Source organism: Schistocerca cancellata, unplaced genomic scaffold (genome assembly GCF_023864275.1).
Source record: "Schistocerca cancellata isolate TAMUIC-IGC-003103 unplaced genomic scaffold, iqSchCanc2.1 HiC_scaffold_501, whole genome shotgun sequence".
Taxonomy (NCBI): Eukaryota; Metazoa; Arthropoda; class Insecta; order Orthoptera; family Acrididae; genus Schistocerca; species Schistocerca cancellata.
In genome coordinates, this window is record NW_026046515.1 from 30,329 (window position 1) to 45,579 (window position 15,251).

Below are 15,251 nucleotides of genomic sequence, written 5' to 3' on the forward strand. Positions count from 1 at the left end.
GTGCAAGGGTCTGTGATATTGATATGGTTGTATGTAGCACTATCCGTCATCAGGGGGCGTAGCTCAGATGGTAGAGCGCTCGCTTAGCATGCGAGAGGTACTGGGATCGATACCCAGCGTCTCCAGAATTTTTAACACACCAACATGCGCACACTGCCATGCAAATAATTCACAGCCAGCGAATGTGTCTAGGCAGATACGAGCGAACGATTAGCAGCCACAATTGGCAAGCGTGCTGTTACGCGCAGGAAGCACCCTCCTCCCAGCCCTATACTTAATTTAGAACCAGTACAAGTCTTCCCTTAAGATTCTCAAACCTATGTCGGAAAGATCTGCCTTGCGCCGAGTTCACAAAAATCCCACTGCACATTCCCATTCTTTACGTGCAGTCGGCTGCTACTGGTGTTGCTAGTTGTGACTGCTGATGACAGATGCCGTAGCAATCAATTCATGGAGTGAGTTGTATGTTTTGCGACACTCTGTCTCTGACAAGCAAGCGGAGGTGACATAGGCGCGAACACGGGAAGTTTGCAGCTCCTCGCTGCCTGCAGAGACCGAGCAGCCTCACTAGTTGGGCGGCCTAAGCCGTAGGCGAAATGTGCTCACTCGCTTGGGCGCGACGTCAAGCTCTAAATAAGGCTGTCACTAGCGTGAGCGTTGCGTGAGCGTCGTGTAAAGTCGGAAAAGTCGTCTGCATAGGTGAGTGCAATGTTTGGGGAGCGTTTCGTAGTTTGCGCAGTGCAATGGAGACGCGGAAACTTGTTGTGGCTCAGTCTTTTGCAGTTGGACGACAAGAGTGGTACACAGTAGTAAAGTGCGAGGCAGTGAGTTGGCATCAACAGTCGAGTGCACAATGGGGCTTCAGATGTGCTTGTTACCTCAGGCGCTGTGTGATTGTCGACATGGAGTGAAAACGGAGCAATTTGTGACTGTCCTTTCAATTTAAGACGTTAAATACAGACGGAATTTGTAGTCGTAATACCAGAGCATCGAAACTACTTGGAACTCTTGTGCATATGAACGTGATCGCGCCTTTGTACACTGGTCCCTTCGCCCCTATGAACCAACCAACCATCATGTCCGCGCACATCAGAGTAGCAAAGGATGGAAAACAGCGCATCTTTGTTGCGCTTGGGGGCGTAGCTCAGTTGGTAGAGCGTTCGCTTTGCATGTGAAAGGTCCCGGGTTCAAGCCCCGGCGCCTCCATGTTTTGTGGACAGTGCATGGTAAGTGTTGGTCGCGGCGAGCCTAAAGACACGCTAGATGTTGCAAAGCCAGCCTCACAGACTCATATGATGTATACTGACGTAAGGAGAGCAAGACGTGAATGTGAGGACCGGCTGTTGTCGAGGTGTCATCGAGTGCAAATCTATCTTAGGTATAACGGCCTAACCTCAATGAAGTCTAGAGTGTGGACAACACGTTCGTCTTACTCAGAGCGGTGGCCGAACGCTATTTTCGACGTTGTGCGTGCCACTTTAATTTTGGCCAACTACGATTCGATACAGAATGCAGGAAACCTGAAAGACACCCTCACGGACACATTGAGAGTAGTGTTTGTCTGCGGAATAATGGGAGTGCAAGGGTCTGTGATATTGATATGGTTGTATGTAGCACTATCCGTCATCAGGGGGCGTAGCTCAGATGGTAGAGCGCTCGCTTAGCATGCGAGAGGTACTGGGATCGATACCCAGCGTCTCCAGAATTTTTAACACACCAACATGCGCACACTGCCATGCAAATAATTCACAGCCAGCGAATGTGTCTAGGCAGATACGAGCGAACGATTAGCAGCCACAATTGGCAAGCGTGCTGTTACGCGCAGGAAGCACCCTCCTCCCAGCCCTATACTTAATTTAGAACCAGTACAAGTCTTCCCTTAAGATTCTCAAACCTATGTCGGAAAGATCTGCCTTGCGCCGAGTTCACAAAAATCCCACTGCACATTCCCATTCTTTACGTGCAGTCGGCTGCTACTGGTGTTGCTAGTTGTGACTGCTGATGACAGATGCCGTAGCAATCAATTCATGGAGTGAGTTGTATGTTTTGCGACACTCTGTCTCTGACAAGCAAGCGGAGGTGACATAGGCGCGAACACGGGAAGTTTGCAGCTCCTCGCTGCCTGCAGAGACCGAGCAGCCACACTAGTTGGGCGGCCTAAGCCGTAGGCGAAATGTGCTCACTCGCTTGGGCGCGACGTCAAGCTCTAAATAAGGCTGTCACTAGCGTGAGCGTCGTGTAAAGTCGGAAAAGTCGTCTGCATAGGTGAGTGCAATGTTTGGGGAGCGTTTCGTAGTTTGCGCAGTGCAATGGAGACGCGGAAACTTGTTGTGGCTCAGTCTTTTGCAGTTGGACGACAAGAGTGGTACACAGTAGTAAAGTGCGAGGCAGTGAGTTGGCATCAACAGTCGAGTGCACAATGGGGCTTCAGATGTGCTTGTTACCTCAGGCGCTGTGTGATTGTCGACATGGAGTGAAAACGGAGCAATTTGTGACTGTCCTTTCAATTTAAGACGTTAAATACAGACGGAATTTGTAGTCGTAATACCAGAGCATCGAAACTACTTGGAACTCTTGTGCATATGAACGTGATCGCGCCTTTGTACACTGGTCCCTTCGCCCCTATGAACCAACCAACCATCATGTCCGCGCACATCAGAGTAGCAAAGGATGGAAAACAGCGCATCTTTGTTGCGCTTGGGGGCGTAGCTCAGTTGGTAGAGCGTTCGCTTTGCATGTGAAAGGTCCCGGGTTCAAGCCCCGGCGCCTCCATGTTTTGTGGACAGTGCATGGTAAGTGTTGGTTGCGGCGAGCCTAAAGACACGCAAGATGTTGCAAAGCCAGCCTCACAGACTCATATGATGTATACTGACGTAAGGAGAGCAAGACGTGAATGTGAGGACCGGCTGTTGTCGAGGTGTCATCGAGTGCAAATCTATCTTAGGTATAACGGCCTAACCTCAATGAAGTCTAGAGTGTGGACAACACGTTCGTCTTACTCAGAGCGGTGGCCGAACGCTATTTTCGACGTTGTGCGTGCCACTTTAATTTTGGCCAACTACGATTCGATACAGAATGCAGGAAACCTGAAAGACACCCTCACGGACACATTGAGAGTAGTGTTTGTCTGCGGAATAATGGGAGTGCAAGGGTCTGTGATATTGATATGGTTGTATGTAGCACTATCCGTCATCAGGGGGCGTAGCTCAGATGGTAGAGCGCTCGCTTAGCATGCGAGAGGTACTGGGATCGATACCCAGCGTCTCCAGAATTTTTAACACACCAACATGCGCACACTGCCATGCAAATAATTCACAGCCAGCGAATGTGTCTAGGCAGATACGAGCGAACGATTAGCAGCCACAATTGGCAAGCGTGCTGTTACGCGCAGGAAGCACCCTCCTCCCAGCCCTATACTTAATTTAGAACCAGTACAAGTCTTCCCTTAAGATTCTCAAACCTATGTCGGAAAGATCTGCCTTGCGCCGAGTTCACAAAAATCCCACTGCACATTCCCATTCTTTACGTGCAGTCGGCTGCTACTGGTGTTGCTAGTTGTGACTGCTGATGACAGATGCCGTAGCAATCAATTCATGGAGTGAGTTGTATGTTTTGCGACACTCTGTCTCTGACAAGCAAGCGGAGGTGACATAGGCGCGAACACGGGAAGTTTGCAGCTCCTCGCTGCCTGCAGAGACCGAGCAGCCTCACTAGTTGGGCGGCCTAAGCCGTAGGCGAAATGTGCTCACTCGCTTGGGCGCGACGTCAAGCTCTAAATAAGGCTGTCACTAGCGTGAGCGTTGCGTGAGCGTCGTGTAAAGTCGGAAAAGTCGTCTGCATAGGTGAGTGCAATGTTTGGGGAGCGTTTCGTAGTTTGCGCAGTGCAATGGAGACGCGGAAACTTGTTGTGGCTCAGTCTTTTGCAGTTGGACGACAAGAGTGGTACACAGTAGTAAAGTGCGAGGCAGTGAGTTGGCATCAACAGTCGAGTGCACAATGGGGCTTCAGATGTGCTTGTTACCTCAGGCGCTGTGTGATTGTCGACATGGAGTGAAAACGGAGCAATTTGTGACTGTCCTTTCAATTTAAGACGTTAAATACAGACGGAATTTGTAGTCGTAATACCAGAGCATCGAAACTACTTGGAACTCTTGTGCATATGAACGTGATCGCGCCTTTGTACACTGGTCCCTTCGCCCCTATGAACCAACCAACCATCATGTCCGCGCACATCAGAGTAGCAAAGGATGGAAAACAGCGCATCTTTGTTGCGCTTGGGGGCGTAGCTCAGTTGGTAGAGCGTTCGCTTTGCATGTGAAAGGTCCCGGGTTCAAGCCCCGGCGCCTCCATGTTTTGTGGACAGTGCATGGTAAGTGTTGGTCGCGGCGAGCCTAAAGACACGCTAGATGTTGCAAAGCCAGCCTCACAGACTCATATGATGTATACTGACGTAAGGAGAGCAAGACGTGAATGTGAGGACCGGCTGTTGTCGAGGTGTCATCGAGTGCAAATCTATCTTAGGTATAACGGCCTAACCTCAATGAAGTCTAGAGTGTGGACAACACGTTCGTCTTACTCAGAGCGGTGGCCGAACGCTATTTTCGACGTTGTGCGTGCCACTTTAATTTTGGCCAACTACGATTCGATACAGAATGCAGGAAACCTGAAAGACACCCTCACGGACACATTGAGAGTAGTGTTTGTCTGCGGAATAATGGGAGTGCAAGGGTCTGTGATATTGATATGGTTGTATGTAGCACTATCCGTCATCAGGGGGCGTAGCTCAGATGGTAGAGCGCTCGCTTAGCATGCGAGAGGTACTGGGATCGATACCCAGCGTCTCCAGAATTTTTAACACACCAACATGCGCACACTGCCATGCAAATAATTCACAGCCAGCGAATGTGTCTAGGCAGATACGAGCGAACGATTAGCAGCCACAATTGGCAAGCGTGCTGTTACGCGCAGGAAGCACCCTCCTCCCAGCCCTATACTTAATTTAGAACCAGTACAAGTCTTCCCTTAAGATTCTCAAACCTATGTCGGAAAGATCTGCCTTGCGCCGAGTTCACAAAAATCCCACTGCACATTCCCATTCTTTACGTGCAGTCGGCTGCTACTGGTGTTGCTAGTTGTGACTGCTGATGACAGATGCCGTAGCAATCAATTCATGGAGTGAGTTGTATGTTTTGCGACACTCTGTCTCTGACAAGCAAGCGGAGGTGACATAGGCGCGAACACGGGAAGTTTGCAGCTCCTCGCTGCCTGCAGAGACCGAGCAGCCACACTAGTTGGGCGGCCTAAGCCGTAGGCGAAATGTGCTCACTCGCTTGGGCGCGACGTCAAGCTCTAAATAAGGCTGTCACTAGCGTGAGCGTCGTGTAAAGTCGGAAAAGTCGTCTGCATAGGTGAGTGCAATGTTTGGGGAGCGTTTCGTAGTTTGCGCAGTGCAATGGAGACGCGGAAACTTGTTGTGGCTCAGTCTTTTGCAGTTGGACGACAAGAGTGGTACACAGTAGTAAAGTGCGAGGCAGTGAGTTGGCATCAACAGTCGAGTGCACAATGGGGCTTCAGATGTGCTTGTTACCTCAGGCGCTGTGTGATTGTCGACATGGAGTGAAAACGGAGCAATTTGTGACTGTCCTTTCAATTTAAGACGTTAAATACAGACGGAATTTGTAGTCGTAATACCAGAGCATCGAAACTACTTGGAACTCTTGTGCATATGAACGTGATCGCGCCTTTGTACACTGGTCCCTTCGCCCCTATGAACCAACCAACCATCATGTCCGCGCACATCAGAGTAGCAAAGGATGGAAAACAGCGCATCTTTGTTGCGCTTGGGGGCGTAGCTCAGTTGGTAGAGCGTTCGCTTTGCATGTGAAAGGTCCCGGGTTCAAGCCCCGGCGCCTCCATGTTTTGTGGACAGTGCATGGTAAGTGTTGGTTGCGGCGAGCCTAAAGACACGCAAGATGTTGCAAAGCCAGCCTCACAGACTCATATGATGTATACTGACGTAAGGAGAGCAAGACGTGAATGTGAGGACCGGCTGTTGTCGAGGTGTCATCGAGTGCAAATCTATCTTAGGTATAACGGCCTAACCTCAATGAAGTCTAGAGTGTGGACAACACGTTCGTCTTACTCAGAGCGGTGGCCGAACGCTATTTTCGACGTTGTGCGTGCCACTTTAATTTTGGCCAACTACGATTCGATACAGAATGCAGGAAACCTGAAAGACACCCTCACGGACACATTGAGAGTAGTGTTTGTCTGCGGAATAATGGGAGTGCAAGGGTCTGTGATATTGATATGGTTGTATGTAGCACTATCCGTCATCAGGGGGCGTAGCTCAGATGGTAGAGCGCTCGCTTAGCATGCGAGAGGTACTGGGATCGATACCCAGCGTCTCCAGAATTTTTAACACACCAACATGCGCACACTGCCATGCAAATAATTCACAGCCAGCGAATGTGTCTAGGCAGATACGAGCGAACGATTAGCAGCCACAATTGGCAAGCGTGCTGTTACGCGCAGGAAGCACCCTCCTCCCAGCCCTATACTTAATTTAGAACCAGTACAAGTCTTCCCTTAAGATTCTCAAACCTATGTCGGAAAGATCTGCCTTGCGCCGAGTTCACAAAAATCCCACTGCACATTCCCATTCTTTACGTGCAGTCGGCTGCTACTGGTGTTGCTAGTTGTGACTGCTGATGACAGATGCCGTAGCAATCAATTCATGGAGTGAGTTGTATGTTTTGCGACACTCTGTCTCTGACAAGCAAGCGGAGGTGACATAGGCGCGAACACGGGAAGTTTGCAGCTCCTCGCTGCCTGCAGAGACCGAGCAGCCTCACTAGTTGGGCGGCCTAAGCCGTAGGCGAAATGTGCTCACTCGCTTGGGCGCGACGTCAAGCTCTAAATAAGGCTGTCACTAGCGTGAGCGTCGTGTAAAGTCGGAAAAGTCGTCTGCATAGGTGAGTGCAATGTTTGGGGAGCGTTTCGTAGTTTGCGCAGTGCAATGGAGACGCGGAAACTTGTTGTGGCTCAGTCTTTTGCAGTTGGACGACAAGAGTGGTACACAGTAGTAAAGTGCGAGGCAGTGAGTTGGCATCAACAGTCGAGTGCACAATGGGGCTTCAGATGTGCTTGTTACCTCAGGCGCTGTGTGATTGTCGACATGGAGTGAAAACGGAGCAATTTGTGACTGTCCTTTCAATTTAAGACGTTAAATACAGACGGAATTTGTAGTCGTAATACCAGAGCATCGAAACTACTTGGAACTCTTGTGCATATGAACGTGATCGCGCCTTTGTACACTGGTCCCTTCGCCCCTATGAACCAACCAACCATCATGTCCGCGCACATCAGAGTAGCAAAGGATGGAAAACAGCGCATCTTTGTTGCGCTTGGGGGCGTAGCTCAGTTGGTAGAGCGTTCGCTTTGCATGTGAAAGGTCCCGGGTTCAAGCCCCGGCGCCTCCATGTTTTGTGGACAGTGCATGGTAAGTGTTGGTTGCGGCGAGCCTAAAGACACGCAAGATGTTGCAAAGCCAGCCTCACAGACTCATATGATGTATACTGACGTAAGGAGAGCAAGACGTGAATGTGAGGACCGGCTGTTGTCGAGGTGTCATCGAGTGCAAATCTATCTTAGGTATAACGGCCTAACCTCAATGAAGTCTAGAGTGTGGACAACACGTTCGTCTTACTCAGAGCGGTGGCCGAACGCTATTTTCGACGTTGTGCGTGCCACTTTAATTTTGGCCAACTACGATTCGATACAGAATGCAGGAAACCTGAAAGACACCCTCACGGACACATTGAGAGTAGTGTTTGTCTGCGGAATAATGGGAGTGCAAGGGTCTGTGATATTGATATGGTTGTATGTAGCACTATCCGTCCATCAGGGGGCGTAGCTCAGATGGTAGAGCGCTCGCTTAGCATGCGAGAGGTACTGGGATCGATACCCAGCGTCTCCAGAATTTTTAACACACCAACATGCGCACACTGCCATGCAAATAATTCACAGCCAGCGAATGTGTCCTAGGCAGATACGAGCGAACGATTAGCAGCCACAATTGGCAAGCGTGCTGTTACGCGCAGGAAGCACCCTCCTCCCAGCCCTATACTTAATTTAGAACCAGTACAAGTCTTCCCTTAAGATTCTCAAACCTATGTCGGAAAGATCTGCCTTGCGCCGAGTTCACAAAAATCCCACTGCACATTCCCATTCTTTACGTGCAGTCGGCTGCTACTGGTGTTGCTAGTTGTGACTGCTGATGACAGATGCCGTAGCAATCAATTCAATGGAGTGAGTTGTATGTTTTGCGACACTCTGTCTCTGACAAGCAAGCGGAGGTGACATAGGCGCGAACACGGGAAGTTTGCAGCTCCTCGCTGCCTGCAGAGACCGAGCAGCCACACTAGTTGGGCGGCCTAAGCCGTAGGCGAAATGTGCTCACTCGCTTGGGCGCGACGTCAAGCTCTAAATAAGGCTGTCACTAGCGTGAGCGTCGTGTAAAGTCGGAAAAGTCGTCTGCATAGGTGAGTGCAATGTTTGGGGAGCGTTTCGTAGTTTGCGCAGTTGCAATGGAGACGCGGAAACTTGTTGTGGCTCAGTCTTTTGCAGTTGGACGACAAGAGTGGTACACAGTAGTAAAGTGCGAGGCAGTGAGTTGGCATCAACAGTCCGAGTGCACAATGGGGCTTCAGATGTGCTTGTTACCTCAGGCGCTGTGTGATTGTCGACATGGAGTGAAAACGGAGCAATTTGTGACTGTCCTTTCAATTTAAGACGTTAAATACAGACGGAATTTGTAGTCGTAATACCAGAGCATCGAAACTACTTGGAACTCTTGTGCATATTGAACGTGATCGCGCCTTTGTACACTGGTCCCTTCGCCCCTATGAACCAACCAACCATCATGTCCGCGCACATCAGAGTAGCAAAGGATGGAAAACAGCGCATCTTTGTTGCGCTTGGGGGCGTAGCTCAGTTGGTAGAGCGTTCGCTTTGCATGTGAAAGGTCCCGGGTTCAAGCCCCGGCGCCTCCATGTTTTGTGGACAGTGCATGGTAAGTGTTGGTTGCGGCGAGCCTAAAGACACGCAAGATGTTGCAAAGCCAGCCTCACAGACTCATATGATGTATACTGACGTAAGGAGAGCAAGACGTGGAATGTGAGGACCGGCTGTTGTCGAGGTGTCATCGAGTGCAAATCTATCTTAGGTATAACGGCCTAACCTCAATGAAGTCTAGAGTGTGGACAACACGTTCGTCTTACTCAGAGCGGTGGCCGAACGCTATTTTCGACGTTGTGCGTGCCACTTTAATTTTGGCCAACTACGATTCGATACAGAATGCAGGAAACCTGAAAGACACCCTCACGGGACACATTGAGAGTAGTGTTTGTCTGCGGAATAATGGGAGTGCAAGGGTCTGTGATATTGATATGGTTGTATGTAGCACTATCCGTCATCAGGGGGCGTAGCTCAGATGGTAGAGCGCTCGCTTAGCATGCGAGAGGTACTGGGATCGATACCCAGCGTCTCCAGAATTTTTAACACACCAACATGCGCACACTGCCATGCAAATAATTCACAGCCAGCGAATGTGTCTAGGCAGATACGAGCGAACGATTAGCAGCCACAATTGGCAAGGCGTGCTGTTACGCGCAGGAAGCACCCTCCCTCCCCAGCCCTATACTTAATTTAGAACCAGTACAAGTCTTCCCTTAAGATTCTCAAACCTATGTCGGAAAGATCTGCCTTGCGCCGAGTTCACAAAAATCCCACTGCACATTCCCATTCTTTACGTGCAGTCGGCTGCTACTGGTGTTTGCTAGGTTGTGACTGCTGATGACAGATGCCGTAGCAATCAATTCATGGAGTGAGTTGTATGTTTTGCGACACTCTGTCTCTGACAAGCAAGCGGAGGTGACATAGGCGCGAACACGGGAAGTTTGCAGCTCCTCGCTGCCTGCAGAGACCGAGCAGCCTCACTAGTTGGGCGGCCTAAGCCGTAGGCGAAATGTGCTCACCTCGCTTGGGCGCGACGTCAAGCTCTAAATAAGGCTGTCACTAGCGTGAGCGTTGCGTGAGCGTCGTGTAAAGTCGGAAAAGTCGTCTGCATAGGTGAGTGCAATGTTTGGGGAGCGTTTCGTAGTTTGCGCAGTGCAATGGAGACGCGGAAACTTGTTGTGGCTCAGTCCTTTTGCAGTTGGACGACAAGAGTGGTACACAGTAGTAAAGTGCGAGGCAGTGAGTTGGCATCACAGTCGAGTGCACAATGGGGCTTCAGATGTGCTTGTTACCTCAGGCGCTGTGTGATTGTCGACATTGGAGTGAAAACGGAGCAATTTGTGACTGTCCCTTTCAATTTAAGACGTTAAATACAGACGGAATTTGTAGTCGTAATACCAGAGCATCGAAACTACTTGGAACTCTTGTGCATATGAACGTGATCGCGCCTTTGTACACTGGTCCCTTCGCCCCTATGAACCAACCAACCATCATGTCCGCGCACATCAGAGTAGCAAAGGATGGAAAACAGCGCATCTTTGTTGCGCTTGGGGGCGTAGCTCAGTTGGTAGAGCGTTCGCTTTGCATGTGAAAGGTCCCGGGTTCAAAGCCCCGGCGCCTCCATGTTTTGTGGACAGTGCATGGTAAGTGTTGGTCGCGGCGAGCCTAAAGACACGCAAGATGGTTGCAAAGCCAGCCTCACAGACTCATATGATGTATACTGACGTAAGGAGAGCAAGACGTGAATGTGAGGACCGGCTGTTGTCGAGGTGTCATCGAGTGCAAATCTATCTTAGGTATAACGGCCTAACCTCAATGAAGTCTAGAGTGTGGACAACACGTTCGTCTTACTCAGAGCGGTGGCCGAACGCCTATTTCGACGTTGTGCGTGCCACTTTAATTTTGGCCAACTACGATTCGATACAGAATGCAGGAAACCTGAAAGACACCCTCACGGACACATTGAGAGTAGTGTTTGTCTGCGGAATAATGGAGAGTGCAAGGGTCTGTGATATTGATATGGTTGTATGTAGCACTATCCGTCATCAGGGGGCGTAGCTCAGATGGTAGAGCGCTCGCTTAGCATGCGAGAGGTACTGGGATCGATACCCAGCGTCTCCAGAATTTTTAACACACCAACATGCGCACACTGCCATGCAAATAATTCACAGCCAGCGAATGTGTCTAGGCAGATACGAGCGAACGATTAGCAGCCACAATTGGCAAGCGTGCTGTTACGCGCAGGAAGCACCCTCCTCCCAGCCCTATACTTAATTTAGAACCAGTACAAGTCTTCCCTTAAGATTCTCAAACCTATGTCGGAAAGATCTGCCTTGCGCCGAGTTCACAAAAATCCCACTGCACATTCCCATTCTTTACGTGCAGTCGGCTGCTACTGGTGTTGCTAGTTGTGACTGCTGATGACAGATGCCGTAGCAATCAATTCATGGAGTGAGTTGTATGTTTTGCGACACTCTGTCTCTGACAAGGCAAGCGGAGGTGACATAGGCGCGAACACGGGAAGTTTGCAGCTCCTCGCTGCCTGCAGAGACCGAGCAGCCACACTAGTTGGGCGGCCTAAGCCGTAGGCGAAATGTGCTCACTCGCTTGGGCGCGACGTCAAGCTCTAAATAAGGCTGTCACTAGCGTGAGCGTTGCGTGAGCGTCGTGAAAAGTCGGAAAGTCGTCTGCATAGGTGAGTGCAATGTTGGGGAGCGTTTCGTAGTTTGCGCAGTGCAATGGAGACGCGGAAACTTGTTGTGGCTCAGTCTTTTGCAGTTGGACGACAAGAGTGGTACACAGTAGTAAAGTGCGAGGCAGTGAGTTGGCATCAACAGTCGAGTGCACAATGGGGCTTCAGATGTGCTTGTTACCTCAGGCGCTGTGTGATTGTCGACATGGAGTGAAAACGTGAGCAATTTGTGACTGTCCTTTCAATTTAAGACGTTAAATACAGACGGAATTTGTAGTCGTAATACAGAGCATCGAAACTACTTGGAACTCTTGTGCATATGAACGTGATCGCGCCTTTGTACACTGGTCCCTTCGCCCCTATGAACCAACCAACCATCATGTCCGCGCACATCAGAGTAGCAAAGGATGGAAAACAGCGCATCTTTGTTGCGCTTGGGGGCGTAGCTCAGTTGGTAGAGCGTTCGCTTTGCATGTGAAAGGTCCCGGGTTCAAGCCCCGGCGCCTCCATGTTTTGTGGACAGTGCATGGTAAGTGTTGGTCGCGGCGAGCCTAAAGACACGCTAGATGTTGCAAAGCCAGCCTCACAGACTCATATGATGTATACTGACGTAAGGAGAGCAAGACGTGAATGTGAGGACCGGCTGTTGTCGAGGTGTCATCGAGTGCAAATCTATCTTAGGTATAACGGCCTAACCTCAATGAAGTCTAGAGTGTGGACAACACGTTCGTCTTACTCAGAGCGGTGGCCGAACGCTATTTTTCGACGTTGTGCGTGCCACTTTAATTTTGGCCAACTACGATTCGATACAGAATGCAGGGAAACCTGAAAGACACCCTCACGGACACATTGAGAGTAGTGTTTGTCTGCGGAATAATGGGAGTGCAAGGGTCTGTGATATTGATATGGTTGTATGTAGCACTATCCGTCATCAGGGGGCGTAGCTCAGATGGTAGAGCGCTCGCTTAGCATGCGAGAGGTACTGGGATCGATACCCAGCGTCTCCAGAATTTTTAACACACCAACATGCGCACACTGCCATGCAAATAATTCACAGCCAGCGAATGTGTCTAGGCAGATACGAGCGAACGATTAGCAGCCACAATTGGCAAGCGTGCTGTTACGCGCAGGAAGCACCCTCCTCCCAGCCCTATACTTAATTTAGAACCAGTACAAGTCTTCCCCTTAAGATTCTCAAACCTATGTCGGAAAGATCTGCCTTGCGCCGAGTTCACAAAATCCCACTGCACATTCCCATTCTTTACGTGCAGTCGGCTGCTACTGGTGTTGCTAGTTGTGACTGCTGATGACAGATGCCGTAGCAATCAATTCATGGAGTGAGTTGTATGTTTTGCGACACTCTGTCTCTGACAAGCAAGCGGAGGTGACATAGGCGCGAACACGGGAAGTTTGCAGCTCCTCGCTGCCTGCAGAGACAGAGCAGCCTCACTAGTTTGGGCGGCCTAAGCCGTAGGCGAAATGTGCTCACTCGCTTGGGCGCGACGTCAAGCTCTAAATAAGGCTGTCACTAGCGTGAGCGTTGCGTGAGCGTCGTGTAAAGTCGGAAAAGTCGTCTGCATAGGTGAGTGCAATGTTTGGGGAGCGTTTCGTAGTTTGCGCAGTGCAATGGAGACGCGGAAACTTGTTGTGGCTCAGTCTTTTGCAGTTGGACGACAAGAGTGGTACACAGTAGTAAAGTGCGAGGCAGTGAGTTGGCATCAACAGTCGAGTGCACAATGGGGCTTCAGATGTGCTTGTTACCTCAGGCGCTGTGTGATTGTCGACATGGAGTGAAAACGGAGCAATTTGTGACTGTCCTTTCAATTTAAGACGTTAAATACAGACGGAATTTGTAGTCGTAATACCAGAGCATCGAAACTACTTGGAACTCTTGTGCATATGAACGTGATCGCGCCTTTGTACACTGGTCCCTTCGCCCCTATGAACCAACCAACCATCATGTCCGCGCACATCAGAGTAGCAAAGGATGGAAAACAGCGCATCTTTGTTGCGCTTGGGGGCGTAGCTCAGTTGGTAGAGCGTTCGCTTTGCATGTGAAAGGTCCCGGGTTCAAGCCCCGGCGCCTCCATGTTTTGTGGACAGTGCATGGTAAGTGTTGGTCGCGGCGAGCCTAAAGACACGCTAGATGTTGCAAAGCCAGCCTCACAGACTCATATGATGTATACTGACGTAAGGAGAGCAAGACGTGAATGTGAGGACCGGCTGTTGTCCGAGGTGTCATCGAGTGCAAATCTATCTTAGGTATAACGGCCTAACCTCAATGAAGTCTAGAGTGTGGACAACACGTTCGTCTTACTCAGAGCGGTGGCCGAACGCTATTTTCGACGTTGTGCGTGCCACTTTAATTTTGGCCAACTACGATTCGATACAGAATGCAGGAAACCTGAAAGACACCCTCACGGACACATTGAGAGTAGTGTTTGTCTGCGGAATAATGGGAGTGCAAGGGTCTGTGATATTGATATGGTTGTATGTAGCACTATCCGTCATCAGGGGGCGTAGCTCAGATGGTAGAGCGCTCGCTTAGCATGCGAGAGGTTACTGGGATCGATACCCAGCTGTCTCCAGAATTTTTAAACACACCAACATGCGGCACACTGCCATGCAAATAATTCACAGCCAGCGAATGTGTCTAGGCAGATACGAGCGAACGATTAGCAGCCACAATTGGCAAGCGTGCTGTTACGCGCAGGAAGCACCCTCCTCCCAGCCCTATACTTAATTTAGAAACCAGTACAAGTCTTCCCCTTAAGATTCTCAAACCTATGTCGGAAAGATCTGCATTGCGCCGAGTTCACAAAAATCCCACTGCACATTCCCATTCTTTACGTGCAGTCGGCTGCTACTGGTGTTGCTAGTTGTGACTGCTGATGACAGATGCCGTAGCAATCAATTCATGGGAGTGAGTTGTATGTTTTTGCGACACTCTGTCTCTGACAAGCAAGCGGAGGTGACATAGGCGCGAACACGGGAAGTTTGCAGCTCCTCGCTGCCTGCAGAGACCGAGCAGCCACACTAGTTGGGCGGCCAAGCCGTAGTCGAAATGTGCTCACTCGCTTGGGCGCGACGTCAAGCTCTAAATAAGGCTGTCACTAGCGTGAGCGTCGTGTAAAAGTCGGAAAAGTCGTCTGCATAGGTGAGTGCAATGTTTGGGGAGCGTTTCGTAGTTTGCGCAGTGCAATGGAGACGCGGAAACTTGTTGTGGCTCAGTCTTTTGCAGTTGGACGGACAAGAGTGGTACACAGTAGTAAAGTGCGAGGCAGTGAGTTGGCATCAACAGTCGAGTGCACAATGGGGCTTCAGATGTGCGTTGTTACCCTCAGGCGCTGTGTGATTGTCGACATGGAGTGAAAACGGAGCAATTTGTGACTGTCCTTTCAATTTAAGACGTTAATACAGACGGAATTTGTAGTCGTAAATACCAGAGCATCGAAACTACTTGGAACTCTTGTGCATATGAACGTGGATCGCGCCTTTGTACACTGGTCCCTTCGCCCCTATGAACCAACCAACCAATCAT

The 15,251-nt window shown here is 50.1% G+C and overlaps 18 non-coding genes across 18 annotated transcripts; all 18 read left to right on the forward strand.

Moving 5' to 3' along the window:
- Window positions 1-52: 52 nt before the first annotated feature.
- Trnaa-agc (transfer RNA alanine (anticodon AGC)) lies at window positions 53-125 on the forward strand. The gene has a single exon. It is a non-coding gene; the product is annotated as a tRNA-Ala (tRNA).
- A 1,008-nt stretch (window positions 126-1,133) lies between these two features.
- Trnaa-ugc (transfer RNA alanine (anticodon UGC)) lies at window positions 1,134-1,206 on the forward strand. Its single transcript has one exon. It is a non-coding gene; the product is annotated as a tRNA-Ala (tRNA).
- A 423-nt stretch (window positions 1,207-1,629) lies between these two features.
- On the forward strand, window positions 1,630-1,702 carry Trnaa-agc (transfer RNA alanine (anticodon AGC)). Its single transcript has one exon. It is a non-coding gene; the product is annotated as a tRNA-Ala (tRNA).
- Window positions 1,703-2,699: 997 nt separating this feature from the next.
- On the forward strand, window positions 2,700-2,772 carry Trnaa-ugc (transfer RNA alanine (anticodon UGC)). The gene has a single exon. It is a non-coding gene; the product is annotated as a tRNA-Ala (tRNA).
- A 423-nt stretch (window positions 2,773-3,195) lies between these two features.
- Window positions 3,196-3,268, forward strand: Trnaa-agc (transfer RNA alanine (anticodon AGC)). The gene has a single exon. It is a non-coding gene; the product is annotated as a tRNA-Ala (tRNA).
- Window positions 3,269-4,276: 1,008 nt separating this feature from the next.
- Window positions 4,277-4,349, forward strand: Trnaa-ugc (transfer RNA alanine (anticodon UGC)). Its single transcript has one exon. It is a non-coding gene; the product is annotated as a tRNA-Ala (tRNA).
- Window positions 4,350-4,772: 423 nt separating this feature from the next.
- On the forward strand, window positions 4,773-4,845 carry Trnaa-agc (transfer RNA alanine (anticodon AGC)). Its single transcript has one exon. It is a non-coding gene; the product is annotated as a tRNA-Ala (tRNA).
- A 997-nt stretch (window positions 4,846-5,842) lies between these two features.
- On the forward strand, window positions 5,843-5,915 carry Trnaa-ugc (transfer RNA alanine (anticodon UGC)). Its single transcript has one exon. It is a non-coding gene; the product is annotated as a tRNA-Ala (tRNA).
- A 423-nt stretch (window positions 5,916-6,338) lies between these two features.
- Window positions 6,339-6,411, forward strand: Trnaa-agc (transfer RNA alanine (anticodon AGC)). Its single transcript has one exon. It is a non-coding gene; the product is annotated as a tRNA-Ala (tRNA).
- A 997-nt stretch (window positions 6,412-7,408) lies between these two features.
- Trnaa-ugc (transfer RNA alanine (anticodon UGC)) lies at window positions 7,409-7,481 on the forward strand. The gene has a single exon. It is a non-coding gene; the product is annotated as a tRNA-Ala (tRNA).
- A 424-nt stretch (window positions 7,482-7,905) lies between these two features.
- On the forward strand, window positions 7,906-7,978 carry Trnaa-agc (transfer RNA alanine (anticodon AGC)). Its single transcript has one exon. It is a non-coding gene; the product is annotated as a tRNA-Ala (tRNA).
- A 1,002-nt stretch (window positions 7,979-8,980) lies between these two features.
- Window positions 8,981-9,053, forward strand: Trnaa-ugc (transfer RNA alanine (anticodon UGC)). Its single transcript has one exon. It is a non-coding gene; the product is annotated as a tRNA-Ala (tRNA).
- Window positions 9,054-9,478: 425 nt separating this feature from the next.
- Trnaa-agc (transfer RNA alanine (anticodon AGC)) lies at window positions 9,479-9,551 on the forward strand. The gene has a single exon. It is a non-coding gene; the product is annotated as a tRNA-Ala (tRNA).
- A 1,016-nt stretch (window positions 9,552-10,567) lies between these two features.
- Window positions 10,568-10,641, forward strand: Trnaa-ugc (transfer RNA alanine (anticodon UGC)). Its single transcript has one exon. It is a non-coding gene; the product is annotated as a tRNA-Ala (tRNA).
- A 425-nt stretch (window positions 10,642-11,066) lies between these two features.
- Trnaa-agc (transfer RNA alanine (anticodon AGC)) lies at window positions 11,067-11,139 on the forward strand. The gene has a single exon. It is a non-coding gene; the product is annotated as a tRNA-Ala (tRNA).
- Window positions 11,140-12,146: 1,007 nt separating this feature from the next.
- Trnaa-ugc (transfer RNA alanine (anticodon UGC)) lies at window positions 12,147-12,219 on the forward strand. The gene has a single exon. It is a non-coding gene; the product is annotated as a tRNA-Ala (tRNA).
- Window positions 12,220-12,644: 425 nt separating this feature from the next.
- On the forward strand, window positions 12,645-12,717 carry Trnaa-agc (transfer RNA alanine (anticodon AGC)). Its single transcript has one exon. It is a non-coding gene; the product is annotated as a tRNA-Ala (tRNA).
- Window positions 12,718-13,726: 1,009 nt separating this feature from the next.
- Trnaa-ugc (transfer RNA alanine (anticodon UGC)) lies at window positions 13,727-13,799 on the forward strand. Its single transcript has one exon. It is a non-coding gene; the product is annotated as a tRNA-Ala (tRNA).
- Window positions 13,800-15,251: the final 1,452 nt, after the last annotated feature.